This window comes from Heliangelus exortis, chromosome 3 (assembly GCF_036169615.1).
Source record: "Heliangelus exortis chromosome 3, bHelExo1.hap1, whole genome shotgun sequence".
Lineage (NCBI taxonomy): Eukaryota > Metazoa > Chordata > Aves > Apodiformes > Trochilidae > Heliangelus > Heliangelus exortis.
In genome coordinates this window covers 21558822-21573698 of record NC_092424.1, presented here as the reverse complement: position 1 = coordinate 21573698, position 14877 = coordinate 21558822, and positions in this window count along the sequence as shown.

The window sequence follows — 14877 nt, the reverse complement described above, 5'->3', positions numbered from 1 at the left end:
CGGTACCGGCAGCAGGCCCTCTAGATGGCTGCATAACACAAACTGTACCCACGCAGGAGTGGTACTGCAGCTTCAAAAAGGGAAAAGGTGTAACAAGTTAACTCTTTTACATCAGCCTATACTGAAAATGACATCTTTGTCATTAGTTACAAGCTGACATCCAGGAGCACAAGCATCCTCTCTGACCAGACCAGCAGCTATCCTTCCACAAAGGTCCCTGCCAACCCCATGGAACAGAAATACTGTCAAACTCTAACAATGGTCCCAGCTGGAATATTTCACTGCCTGGACTTGTGCATTAGATTTTTTTTCTCCCACCCATATTAAAAAAAAATTTTATTGTAAAGGATGACAAGCATCTCAAGAAATTACTTGGTAAAACTAGTTGTAAACTAAGCTGCTGAACACTGGTGGCACAAACACCTGCACACCAAACACAGTCCTCACCATTTTTGAGGGCATGACTAAAAAGCAAGTCCTGATGTTGCTATAATCACTTACAATAACTTATTAGCAAGGAGGGAGGTTTTGTTTAAAGTCTCTTCCTATGTGTCCCAGTAGCTGCACAGGCATAGCAGCCTCTTCAAGGCATCTGCCCTTTGGGAAGAAAGTGGTTTGATGCTGAGTACATGTGTGGCAGATTACTCTGAGGCAAAACAAAAACAAAAACAATCCACCTTGGGCAGAATGATGAATTGTGATGGCAGGGGTGTTTCTCAGATTATCACTTCTGCTTGAAGGTTTGACCACTCTTTCTCTCCACCAAATGACTACAGAGTGCAGAGGCAAATTCCTGCCAAAGAGGTCCATGTCCATGCTACTTGGAGCCAGCAGGAAGGCATCTGGTCCCCACCACAGCTGTGATGAACAGTGGAGGGTGCAATGCCAGCCTCCTGCAAATTAGTGCAAGAATCACTGGAAAAGAATCCATCTCTAGCAAATGTTCATGTCCCCTTTTTTATTTCTGTCTCTTCTGAAGCTGGTACTGCTCAAGCATCTGAGTTGAAAGTGTTTGGTTTTGACTGTAAAGTTCAACTACCACTTGGTGAGAGTCTTCGTTTTTATGTGATCAGCAATAGATGTGATCATTAGAAACATAAGCAAACAGAGAATCAAGGAGGAGGGAGGCAGCAGGATGCCTTTTAGAAGGGCCCTTACTATTGCCTTTCTGTGCAGGTTCTTCTGAGGTGAGCCTATTAGAGAACTCTTAATTTCTAGGACCTCATCTTAGCCACATGGGTGAAGCAGCGTGGGGGTATAAAAGGCAATTAACTGGGCAACCGAGGTATTTTGCAGCTGGGAAAGTAAACTGAAGCTCATGTTTTTGAGGAAACCCTTTTTATCAACTTGTCATTTGTTTGGCATATGGTTAAGAAACCAAAGTGAGTACTTATGAATCCAGCAGTAGAGTCCTCAGGCGTGCTAAAGCACAGGGCTTCTCACTTCTTTTCTGCACATAAAGTCCCCCTGAGAATTACAAACAGTGGCCTAGAGCTTTCCCTCACAGTTTTATGTCTCACAGCATAGAGCCAAGCCTCTTGTTTTTCACCCCCTGGAAATGACACAGTAATGTCCCCCTGCCTGCAACACCTGAATGATGGGACATGATCAGAGACATGAGAGTCTGCAGATTAGAAGGTCAGCAGCAGACAAGAGGATGAGCTTTGTATATTTAGAAGAAATCACAAGCATTACAAGAAATCTCCACTTAGCAAAATAGCTGTATTAAAATAGAGAGAGACTGAAATATAAAAGGTGTGGCATTTACAAAGAGAGCCAAGTGAGTCTTCCAGTAGCCAAGTTAAATATGACACAACTGAGGTCAACATGAACCCTCCCTCCAGCACTCTCAGGCTCAGAGTTATGGACTCTAGGGAGACAACATCCAAGTTTGCCCTTCCCTTCTTGTTTGACTTGGCTTAATGAAAAATGAACATTACAGTAAACTGGTCAGCACTGCAGATAGACCCATCTTTACAGGTTCCTCTCTCCTCTAACCCCCAACACTGAAAGTGGCTCTTTGTGTAGTGCTAAGCATTTTTCCCCCCCCATCATCACCTTTAGCCACATCTATGTACATACCATGCATAAAAAGATCCTTGCAATCACCAAGTCAGTATTGCTGTGCATGCAGATATAATAATTTTCCTGGCTTCCTTTTAATGAAGCCCTTGCATCTTTGAGTACTTGTTTCATGTTCTGAGGCTGGAAAATTACCATCATGTATCTGACTGTGGATTCATAAAATTGCTTTTGGAAAAAATACAGTGCATTAATACAGTATTGTAACTAAGCAGCTCACTGTTGGATTCATGCTGAACATCTCAGAGGCCTCCTCATCAATGCACTACCTGCTTTGCTTAACTAAAGACCTGAAAACCATGGCCTCTCATCAGAGCATTTCAATGGATTAACAGATTTCTTTATTGATTATCCATTCTTACCCCCCATGAAAGCAGTATTGTAAGCAAAGTCATAGAGCCTTGTTCTCACCATAGATGTAGCATCCATTTGTCTATGGTTACTGTAGCTGGGGTGAGGTTCAACTGTGCTACTTTGATCATGTCTGAGTCTTAGTTAATCATACCTGAGATTTAGTTTCTAAGTAGTTACCTACTAAACACAAAGGCTTTTTTTTTTTTTTTTTTTTTTTCCCACAATACTTCTTATAAGTTGTCGAGCTTTAAGTGTGAAATGATGGGAGTTAAGAAGGTGGTGAGTAAGCTTGTATATACCTTAGTCATCATATTGACATCTCCTCTGATTCCTAGGGAGGAAGTGGATAATCCAGTACTGGAGCATTTAAACACCTCAGTATTTCAGTATCTCATTCATCCTTGGGCAGAATGGATGGTCCAGTCCAAAAATGAGAGAAGGGATTCTTCAAAAAATCCCTACTTCAGGTATTACTTTTCTTACAGTTTTTAAGTAATTGTAGATTGAAATTCAGAAGAAAGGTCAGATAGCCACCAGTTTACTCAATTATAATTTCTATTATTACAAATGATAGCAAGACTCCCCCCTGACCTCCAGCAAGGCAAATAGCTGAAAAAATGCAAGTGATCCAAAGGTGTTTTAAATTTACTTATACTGAGGTTGTAAATCAGATGCAGATCTCATTCTCTTCTATCACATTATACAAATCTTTTTCAGTGGCATAAGAAATTACTCCTATCTGCACACATCTATATTTAATCCATAGCTGAATTCCTGAAAACATTTCCTTTTAATCAGTTCAGTGAATGGAATAAATGCAGGGGAAAAATACAACTCAGATTACTATATGATAATTGACAAAAAATATTCAGACAGAGTGCTCTCTCTCACTGCAAACTGAGCAAATTTTCTAAACTCTCCATCTCTTCGTATAGCTTTGCTCTATGAGCAGCCAGTAAAGGATCATTTCAGCTATCACAACCACCTGTATTTTAGTGATTTATTCCTTATTTCCCACTGCTTGCTAAATCTTTGTGACAGAGTAGGACTACATTCCAGGCTGATTGTTTCTATTTGGCAGAATATTCTTCCTTGTCTTTTTAAGGAGGACTCAGTAAAGCTGTCTGTTCACAGCATCACAAGCAGAGCCCATATAACCCTGTCCAGACAGAACCAGCAGAGGAATCAGAAACTTCTACACAGCTGTCAGGAAGCAACAGAAGCATTTTATGTCAACTTCATGGTAGAAATATTATTTCTTACAAACATTTCTAAGTGGATTGTATACATTCTGATACCTTTTATGAATGGATTTTGATACATCTTAGCTTCCTGAGCAATGCCAGTATTTCCCTTATTTTCTAGGTTCCCTTTCTTCAGGGACTGTCATTTTGTTGTGTGACTGTGGGGAGCCTAGCAATGATGCCTTAACTGTTAATTATTCCTTCTAAGCTCTACCACAACATAGATACTAAAAAGTCACTGAATACAAACTTAAATGAAAGTATCTTCATGGGCACAGTCACACACAGTCCGTGGCTACCAGGTGCATTTGTGACCTTATGGCTGCAGGATCCCTTTTACTTTATACACAGGCACGCTCTGATGTCAGCACCTGCCTCCACAATGTATTTTAAGTACAAAGCTTATAGCTGATTTCCTGCCTGAATACATGGATGACATCTTAAGAAGTAAGCTAACATATTACTGGTCAGAAAGAGCCCTCCTCTAAGGAGAGAAGACAAACCTGTTCAGAAAGCAAACGCTTGTGTATGTTATGTCTGAGCAACCTTCTTGCTTTGTGCATTGACTTACCCGTAATTTGTCTGCATTTTTCACTTCACCTTTCCTTGAAGAGAGGGTTATACTCCAGGATGGGCTTCCAAGTCATTAAAAAACAGACTTCAGGATGCAGACGTCTTCTATGTTGCTTCTGTGTTTATGTAACAAGGCATAAATGTACATAAATGATAAGAAGTGCTCTGTCATACTCTAAGCATTTTTAGATTGTTCTTTAAATTGTGCCCTTCAATGGGAGAAAGAATTCAAAAGCTCTCTTGGTGCCTGTGCAAAATGCCAGCAACATCTCACTCTTTGCAGATAATCTCTTCATATAATGGTGCTAAAATATTAGTATAAAATTGCATTTAACTCATAAATATTTACAGCTATTTGAAATGCCAAATTTTTGCTCTGTGACTAGCACAAATCAACTGAGTAATATTGTGTACAATAAAAAGTGGGTCATAGCCAACTGTGGCTTATAACCACAACATGATTTGCAAATACACCCAATTGCTGCCTCAGGACAAGGTGCTGCTTTCAGTGCTCAATGTCTTCATTGAGTATTGCAGATTTGGAATAGGTTTCAAACCTCACCTCTACCATGAACTGCCATAATCTTCCTGTCTTAAAAACAAGAGGATTCACCTTCCTTGACATGGAAAATGAACTGAGTAAAGACCAGCCCATCCAAACAGTGCAAGCACTACAAGACAGATCATCCTTTAGGCTGCTGGAATGAGACAACTGAGGGTCACCATCTCTGGACAGCGGTTTACACAGCTGAGTCAATGAAGACTCAGAGCAAAATACAAAGATAGTTGTATGAAAAACTGAAAATGAGAAACATCCTTTCCCTTGGGAATGTCCCAGATGCTAGGTTCAGCTTCACACCTGTGGGTGGGGAGAGAGGGACTGCCTCTGGCTGCTGGGGAAAGAATACTCCTAGCAGCCCTTGGGAAGTGCAGAGAGACCATCACTGAACTCAGAGATGCTCTGCAAGTTTTCACCACACTCCCTGGGACACAGGGAGTCTGCCTAAGAAATAAAACAGAGCCCCAGGTGCCTGAAGATATTTTGGGTCAAACAGGGAAACATTAGAGTATTTCTGCACCACTGGTGTTAAGAGGTTTTAAGTGGCAGCATTCAGTTAGATACCTCCAGTGTACCTAATTTCTGGTTTAGTTGCTCATCCTTCTTTGGAATCAGCTCACTGCCCAATGTTCAAACTCCTCTCTCCAGAAGGGAGTTCCTGGAGGACAGGTCAGACAACAGGCTTTGCTCAACCAGCCTTATCATTCAGAGTTGCAGTCCAGACATAGAGAATAAGGCTAAAAAGAAAGGTCTTCCACTCCATCCATGGTTGAAATTGCTTTTTGTTTTAAAGTGTGGTCTTTGAGAAAACAGGCTTCTAATGCTTTTTTTTTTTTTTTTTTTTTTGCTGTTCACGTGGTCAGCTTTGTTCTGCTCCAGACTTGCTGCCTTCTGATCTAGGACTTCTTTGCAACACAAAAAAAGACACTACACTCAGAAAAGAAAGATCTACACTCAGGGGCACCGGCACCTTCAGTACAACTCTCCACAGAGTTGTGAGTTTGTTTTCAGCTGAAACATTCTATGGACATTTTTAGTAAAATGTTATGAATATTATCTCTCTTCACCACTTCTATTGTAACATTCTTACCACACAGGAACTGTGGGGAGCATTGGTTTCCACCTTCTATAGCTTTTTCTAAGGAAAAGTTATTGTGGATTGCTCTGAAAACACAGTTGTAGGTCCTATGGCATGACTTAAGCATTTAATCTGACCCAATTACTTTAAAACAGAGTGCAGAACACCATTCTTATGTGCTGTTTGCATTAAAGCTCACACTTAAAATGCATTTTTTTTATCATTAAAGAGTTTTCCAAGCATTGATTTTCCAACATCTTGTAAAATCACTCAGCAAAGAAAGAAAGAAAAAAAAAAAAAAGTGTTATAATATCCCTATTTCTCCCCATTTTACAGATAAAGAAACTGAGGTGAAGAGATCAAGTGATTGCCTTGGAGAGAATCATACTCAGAGCCAGGACTGGGAGCTTCAGGTTTTGTCTTGTGCTCAGAAGAATATTTCATGCTTCTCCTCTAACGAGTAACTATTGCCAATAACAGTCTGACTTTATCATGCTTCGGGGCATGCTGCAAAGCACATTTGCTTACCCAAATTGTGAGAAGTTGGGAAAATAGCTCTGGTGAGAAAGCCAACAAGCCTTCAGCCATGCGGTTGTTAATGCCTGGACGATGCCTGCTCTTGGAGCTGTCTATTTGGATAATTGTGTTTTCAAAACGTTTTGGGAAGTGCTTTGAAAAAAGCCTTCCTTTTTTAATTAATGAATGTTTACAGGGAATAAATATGTTAAAATAATGCATCAGTATTCTTCACATCAGTAGCTACTCTCATTTTTGTCCATTTGCTGAAACAGTGAATCAGTGGAAAAGAGGCAGATGAAACAACCTTAAGTATGATATATACCTTCTTGAAGGGCATAAATGAAGAAATTGCTAAGTTATTATAGCTTGAAAGCAAGTAATTTTATTGGGTATTTTCTAAAGAGGGGAGAAAATAGGTAGAGAAGTATGATATTATGGTAAAAACTGCTGCAGGAGGGTACTTATGTTCCCCTTCTGAGATGCCTTCTATCTGTGATTCCTCAAAACATTACTGTAAAGACAAAAAACATTCACTACAGTCTCAGAAGAATTTAAAAATGTGCACAATGTTTCAAGAGGATAAATGTTACCTATTAGCGAAAAATACTTTTCAACAGTAATTTTCAACAAATTGCTTTGCTTTCCACTACTGTATAACATCACCATCTTCACCATCTTTACTTTTCATTAGAACCAGTCAATTTTTGAGGCTCTGAGTGGGAAAAAAAAAAGAAAAAAAAAAAAAGAAAAAACAAAGAAAGAAGAACATAATTGTTAAAAGCAGCTTAAGCGCACACAGCTCAAGTTTTGATATTTTTCTACTGTTACCATTTTTATTCTTGGTATTGCTCTTTCTGTAGAAGAAGCCAGGAAAATCCTGTTTACTACTAATACCTTTTCCTAGTGTCCCCTGTGAATCCCAGCTGTTTAGTCACAAACTGTGCAGAAGCAAATGTTATCCATTTCCAGATGACCTTTCTTGATTCCCATTCAAAAATCTGCAGTCACTTAAACATTGCCTGCTTGACAGTGCACACACCCACACAAACAGGACATTGTTCTCTATTCATCATGCTTGAAAACCATGTCTGAACTTGTGTGTAAAAAAAAAAAAAAATAAATCACATGGACTTAGCTGTGGGGCACACATTTCTTTAGTATGTCCTGCAGCATATTTTTTGTTAACAGCACACAGAATAGGTACAGCAGAGTTTAAAAAATTAGGGCAGGATAATGCCACTTTCCCAGCTCATTTCTAGCACTGCTTTAGGAGTTTGCTGCCAGCGTGTATCAGCCATGTCACAATCCAAGTGTCCGAATTAGAGAATCACAAAGTGCCAGAGTCTCCAATACCTTACTTGCACTACATAGTAGCTGTACAAGAAAATCAGACTGGGAGTAAGCAGCCCGAAAAAGCACGTAGATCAAAAGGGAAAGCAATGATTCCAGTTTTGATGGGTAACAGGAGCTGTAATACCGAACAAGTCACAGAGGATGTGGCAGCAGTCCATGAACCCCAACCTGGTACCCACAGAGACAAAATGGAATGCCAGGAGCAGAACAAGCTACTGAGAAGTCCTACAGCTGAGTGAGAGCAGATAGCAGGAGCTAGAGGTAGCAGGGCAGGGAAGCATGTTTAAAATATTGACATGTTGTTCAGGAGACTTTGGCCAAACTGGTACAAGCACTATTTAGTCTTACAGCTGCCCTCACAAAAGTGGTATAATCCTAGAAGCACAGTATCACCAGAAATTGATATGATCTTCCCCTGGACATTTTCTGCCCCTCAGTAACACTTTGGCAGGCAAACAGGCCTGGAGAAGTACATTATCAATCCCTGCTTCAGCCTACACTTCTCCACATTAATTACTTCCCAGCTAAGACAAGTTTTTCTTAGTATGAGAGGGAAGAGGTTTTTTTGTATGTTCAGGTAGGAAGATTATACAGGTTCAAATTACACTGTTTCATACATATAAACAGACCTGCTAAGTGTGGAGTTGCTTTTCTTCATTCGGACACACACTCCTTACCTAAGGAAAAGATATTTCTTCACCTGGCAGCCAAGAGGTGTGTTTCATCAGGCACACTTACATGACAGGCACACTTACACGATGGGCTTCCAGGAATGATGAAATTAGACTTTGAGAGAAAAAATCCAGGTTCATAACAGTCCACGGGAGCCTCATTTGACCATGTCTACAGTCTTGAGTGAGTTCACTTTTGAATTGGCATACTACCAAAATAATTTTATTTTGAAGGTGTTAAACTGCTCTCTGTCCTCTATAAGAGGTAACTCCCATTCACCCAGCAGTGCATTTTCCCCTGGATGTCAACACATGCTGCTCCTGCAGGGAGCCCTCCTGCTACTTAGGAGGGCATTTTCATCCAGTTTCACCCCCAATACACACACTGTACCCAAAACATCTAGACCTAATGCAAAAAATGAGAGCAAAAGCCTTCCATGGCTACTAGGAACCCTTTAGTCTCCAGGTGAGAAAATTGTTCAAATTAATGGAACTTAAGAGCATGCTCATGTGGTTTGCTGAATAGGACTGATTTGCTCTATTGAGTCTTCTGTCTTTGAGGAAAGTGTCAATGCTACAAACCCAGCTCTCCCAGGCAGCCTTACAATAACAAAACACAGAGTGTGTTCATCAAGTAAGAACATTAAAATACCACCAGGTGAGTAAGCAGATTGCAGTTTCAATAGTGTTTTCATCACAAACATTGTGAATTTTTTTTTTAATTATTATGAAACGCTCTTTGACAGTGTAATTTTAAGTAAATCATTCTCTACAAAGCTGTTTTATTTATTCTTTACAATTTCCATCATAGGATATCAGTCTCTTCAAAGGGAGAGCAACTTGTCAGAAAAAAATGCCTGTTTCAGGATCTAATGAGAACATTTATTCTTTGTTTTCTCTGAAGAGGATTATAATGTGATGGGTGAAATGCAGAGAATAATTAATCCCATTGGAGAGTAAACTCCAAAAAATATTTTTTTCCTTTCATAATCTGAACTGGGTGAGCAGGATTTGGTTTTGGTTCACCAACCAAGAAAATTATTAATTAACTCTAATTGCAAAATCTTTATCCTGGTAGATCTGCAAACCTTAGAACAAGAGGCTTGCGTTTCAGATCTGCAGATCTTCCATTAGAAATAGGTTATAAAAATTCTTCTTTCACTATTGAGTTCTGGATATCATCGTTATTGTACAGCCAAAACATTCAGGGCTCAAACCAACTGAACAGCTTGATAGGCAAATTACTCCCTCTGTGTGTGAAATGTCACTTGAATAGTCTGCAAAAGGTGTTTTAGCAAACATGAATTCAGATGCTCAGCTGGTATAAGCCTGTACAGCACTACAGACATGAACAAATTAAAACTTTTGTCCGTTAGTCTCAGAAACACTAAAGTAAATATAACATGGCCGAGGGATCACAGCAGACAAAGGATGTAAAAAAGAGGTGGTTACAGTCACGCAGAAAGGAGAAGAGGGCTCCTCCCTCACACTGTGGTTGGTTTTTTTCCAGTACATTTTAGTTTTTCATTAAAAAAAAGCCCTTTAATGTGGGAGGATTTTTTCAGGACACAAGGTGTGGGAATGGGTGGAGGTGTTCTGGAGAAGGGACAGAGCAAAGACCAAGGCTGAAGTGGTCAAGCATCACTGGGATGACAGGAAGAAGACACTGTTGGTGTCAAAATAAAAAAAAACTGCTGAGGGCTGGGAAGCTCTGCGAGGGAACTGATCTCCATGTCAGGGCTCTCACGTTACCTCAGCTTACAGCTACATGTGTGCAAAGTTTATGCTGGTTTTAGTGGTCTCTTGTAAGTCATCTAGTGTAATCAGATGGGATTTCAGATATCCTCTCCCACTGCTCATCACAGTGATGAGGCAAATGTGACACAGGCAGCAGCACAAAGACGCCGACACCTGTGACATTATCCAGAGCCCTTCCACAGAGGCCTTCGGGAAAGGGCTGGGGAAACTACACAGGAATTTCTGAGTCTTGATGTCCTGATTCACACTCCAGGACTCAGTGCCAGACTTCCAGGCTTGTCCGGATCCCAAAGAAGCCTCTGTCATGCTTGCTAGATGTTGAAGTAATCTATAACAAAATGCAATAATAGCTTTTTTTTTTTTTTTTTTCCAGGGCAGGTATTAATGTGGAAAAATGTCTGTGTAGAGCATTAGTGCCTTGGGAAAATATATTCCTGACATTATATTCCTGAGATGATCCCTTTTCATTATTAGACTGTGGGCCCTTTTCCTTAAGCCTGCAGAAGCTTGTTGCAATGTGAAAAAAACACTTTTGTCTCCCCACAAAAAAAAAATCAGAAAACAAACAACTTTCTACTCCCAGTTCTAAAGGACAAGGGGCTGGGAAAGTGAGTGAGTTTCAAGATAGCTGCTTATTTCCCTCTGTGACTGGCAACTAATTTCTGCAACCACAGAATAAAAAATGAAAGGGAAGCAAGACATAAAAATGCAAGCAGTAACAGTTCTGGCTGCTAAATTAACAGAATTATATTATCTGTCTGCAAGACCATGCTGAAAACTTGCTGTATTCCAAATCTTACTCTTTTTTTATGATGGATTGAAGCAGCATCTTGCTTCAGTTTTTTACCACAAATTTCAAAAAATAAATTACTTAAACCAGATGTATGATATTTGTGCACATTTTAGGGCAGCTCTGATTTAGCAGATGCCTTGTGTTAATACTATACAGTTGTGACAGGAAATGTGGTTTAGGTTCCTGGAAAAACATAAAAGCTAATTCCATTACTCCATTTCATGGTGCTTTTCCTCAAATGCTAAACTGGTTTTGATTATACTCAACCCTTATAGTGAGAAAACTTTGTCAAGAGTATTAACTCATCAGTGCTTATCCTCCTTCCTACACAGCTCCTCCTGCTGACCTACATTCTGGCTACCTGTGAACAAGCCTAAAACACAGAGGCAAAATTGTCCTACAAGATCTGGTAACGTTGCTCCCGTTACTAGGATTATTTCAATTGTTTTTTTTCCTTAGAGATAACTGTGTTCTGCTTCCTGTTCTGCCTTTTTATTCTGCCCAAATACAAGCATTCAAACCTCTTCCAGTTTAACAAAACATTTCGACAACAACAACAACCCCCCTAAAACCTCTTATCCATAGTAACTAGACAAATCATGGTAATTGATCTCTAGGGGGAGTTTATTAAAAGCCTAAGCACAAACACTTCCCAGAACACCGCCATAATAAGCATGAACTCAAACAAATGCTCAGTTTGCTGTCTGCAGTTCGTCACTTGATACATTTTGAGCAACTGACTTGAAAAGGGTTTTTTGCAGGGAAAAGGAAGCACATTCTGGTGGATTAAGGAATCCTTAAGTGAATTCTCTTCAGTTCGATTTGTCTTCAGTGCCAGAACTTATACAGCTTATGGATCATTGTACGTTAACAAAAGTTATAATAAAAACATGTTACTTCCAATGTATGTAAATACATTTATTTTTCGCTAGTAAACATCAATTAATCCTGAATTCAACAGCATTAGTCTGATTATTAGCAAGTTATTTTGTAGCCAAGAAGGATCAAATATCTAATTGATACCTGACAGCAGAAAGGGATAATGCAGACAACAAGAAGCAATGAAACAAGGCACACCACAAACACAGACAAACATCTACAGCTAATATTGTGTTTGGAGCAAAAGCAAATGTCTGGAGGTGAATTATAAAATTAGAAAAAGCTGAGTTTAATAAGAACTTAACTGAGCTGCCCACAATGGAAAGAAAGTGCTTTGAGGTTTACAGGGCTCAATCCCTTCTCTCCAAAAATCTCTCCATCAGGGTATCAAATGACACCAGATTTAACCAATGAAAAAAAAACAAAAAACAAGAAACACAAAAAACAACCCCTCCCAAAAAAACCCCCATCAAAACACAAACCAGAAGCATTACATCAAGCTTTCATTGTTTCAGCATGGTACAGCAACACAACACTGAGACCTCCTGAAAACTAGTTTGTAATTCCCACCCTCACTGAGGTATCCCATCCATGTGTGGATTTGTCCTTACCCCCTCACATTGCAGTACTTGTCAGGGCACAGATGGTTCCTGTCTGTCTGAGCGTTTGTTGTGGCTTGTGGGATCTTGAAAGGTTCCAGTATTGTAGTCTTGGTTTTGACCTCCACCTTGGCTGATGTGTTAGGTGATCAAACATATGAGGTACCCTCACCAAACCCAAGACTCGCTTTGGAAATCTGGGGATGAATTTCCTCTGCAGCTGATGAGTTTTCAGATGTGGCCATGATAATTACAATATGGTATTACAACAGTAATATTTGGGAATATAATCTGAATCACATCGGGAATTCTGTTTACATACATTTTGATTCAGGCCGATTAAGAAATGCCACAAAAAAGATCTCCCATCTGAGCTGGGTGAGAAAAAAAATCTGTTTATCATTCTGAAATGTTTACTGTTACTTTTATTGCATACTTTTACTGTACTATAATAATAAAAGTTTTCTGAATCATTCTGAAGGTTTTCCACTGCAAACCACACTTCTTATCTATCACACGGCACCTGAAAGTGCAGCAAGTGATTTAATAAGTAAACAAGAGTCATGCTCTCTGCTAAGAAGAGCTTTCAGTCTAAAAGGGAACGTCAATAGCTGAGGAGTACAATTTAACCTTGCTCAATCTGAGCAGTAGAAAATGAACTAGATTATTTTTTTCTGAAGAAAAAAGGGTACATACCCTGAAGTCTCTGCTAAGGCCACAGCTGTTTTATATACATATATATATATATATACACACACACACACACATACATATGCATATATGTATGCTTTTTCAAGAATTCTGCTCTACTGCTTCATAGCAGAGAAGCAGACAGAACCAATGTCCTTTAACTATCGTTCTGCAGGCCCACATCAATACAGATATACGACAACCCTGGATCCCACACCCATCATAAAATCATATGGTAAACAAATGAAGATTCTTGTAATAAGGAATGGAAATAAATGTACCAAACAATGTCTTAATTCTGATTGTAAATATTGCAGAGGAAGACTATCAGATACCAGAGAAACAAACAGGTAGAAGTCACAATGGGAAACAGCCAAGTAACAGCAAATTATCAGCTGTAAGGACACACATCCCTTGGGTCAGCCCTCCACACTGCTCAGGTGTGCACTACCACCCAAAATTCTTAAAGCAAGACTGAATTGCTTCCTTAGAGTGCACATTGCTGATCAACTACAAGACAGATTTCACAAGGAAATCCTGGGAAAGTTCTGTAATCTATGTAATGCAGATGATTACATTATTACGTATCAGCTCTGCTCTTAACTGCCTGAAATACCAAAAATGGTGGTGTATAAGCATAATGTGAAAAGCAGAGAATTTTGCTTAAGAACATAGAAAACACCATTTGAAAGGAAGGCAGTATTGCAGCAAAACTATGTCTTTGTCTAGTCAGCTCTTAAAAAGTTTCAAGGAAGCAGATTTCAGGACCTCACTGGGTAAACTGTTCCAGAGATTCAGTAACCTCCTAATGGAGTTTTCCCTGAAAAATTATATTCCAAAACAAAGCCTCCAAGGAACAAACTAGGAAAAGCCACATGAGTGTTTCATATTGTGCGAAGAGGATCTAGGAAGGCTGAATAGCTGAATAGCACACAAACTGCTCTAAACTGTATTTCACATTCACGTGGTAAACTTGTGACTAGTTTCTGAGGATTTCCAAATGTATATGCCACCATTTTTCAGAGCATGGTCTTCTGGGGAAAGAGATGTCAAGTGCACATCTACATTACCGTTTTGAGCACTATATACATTGATGAGTACATTTATGTACATATATACACCCTCTCCAACATGCACAAATATTTTTCAGTAGCAAGAAAATGCCTGTCAAAACACTGTAGTTCTGTTTTGATAATAATTTAACAGAACCATGCTGAGTACCTTATAAATTTTACTAGCCCTTACTACCCTATGTGTTTACATAACTAAAATTAAATAAACCATTGAGGAAACACTAATTTGTATGTATTTGAGAGCATAGGCATATGGCTACAGCCAGTATTTTTAGATTTGGAAAGGCATTCTTACAACTTCAGACAGCGTTAGTAAAGGAAAAATATCCTGAAAAGGCACCCTAAGCAATTTGGAAGGTGAGTGTTCATAATAAACATGTCAATGTAACTAAATGCTTGAATACCTGGGTTTGAGATGATAGTTTTCTCTGATTCCCACTCCAGACTCCCCTTTTTGTTGGAAGATACATGTCCACCGTAAGACTGAAAATGAATTGAGAAAGATTTCCTAAATGTTGTAGTCATGTTCCTAGAGCTGCACTTGCTCTATTAATATGGCTGTAGAAAATCAGACACTCTTCTGGGTCTCACTACAGCTGTCAAAGGTATGACACGGAAAGAGTACTGTCTGCAGTTCTGGAGTCACCAACAT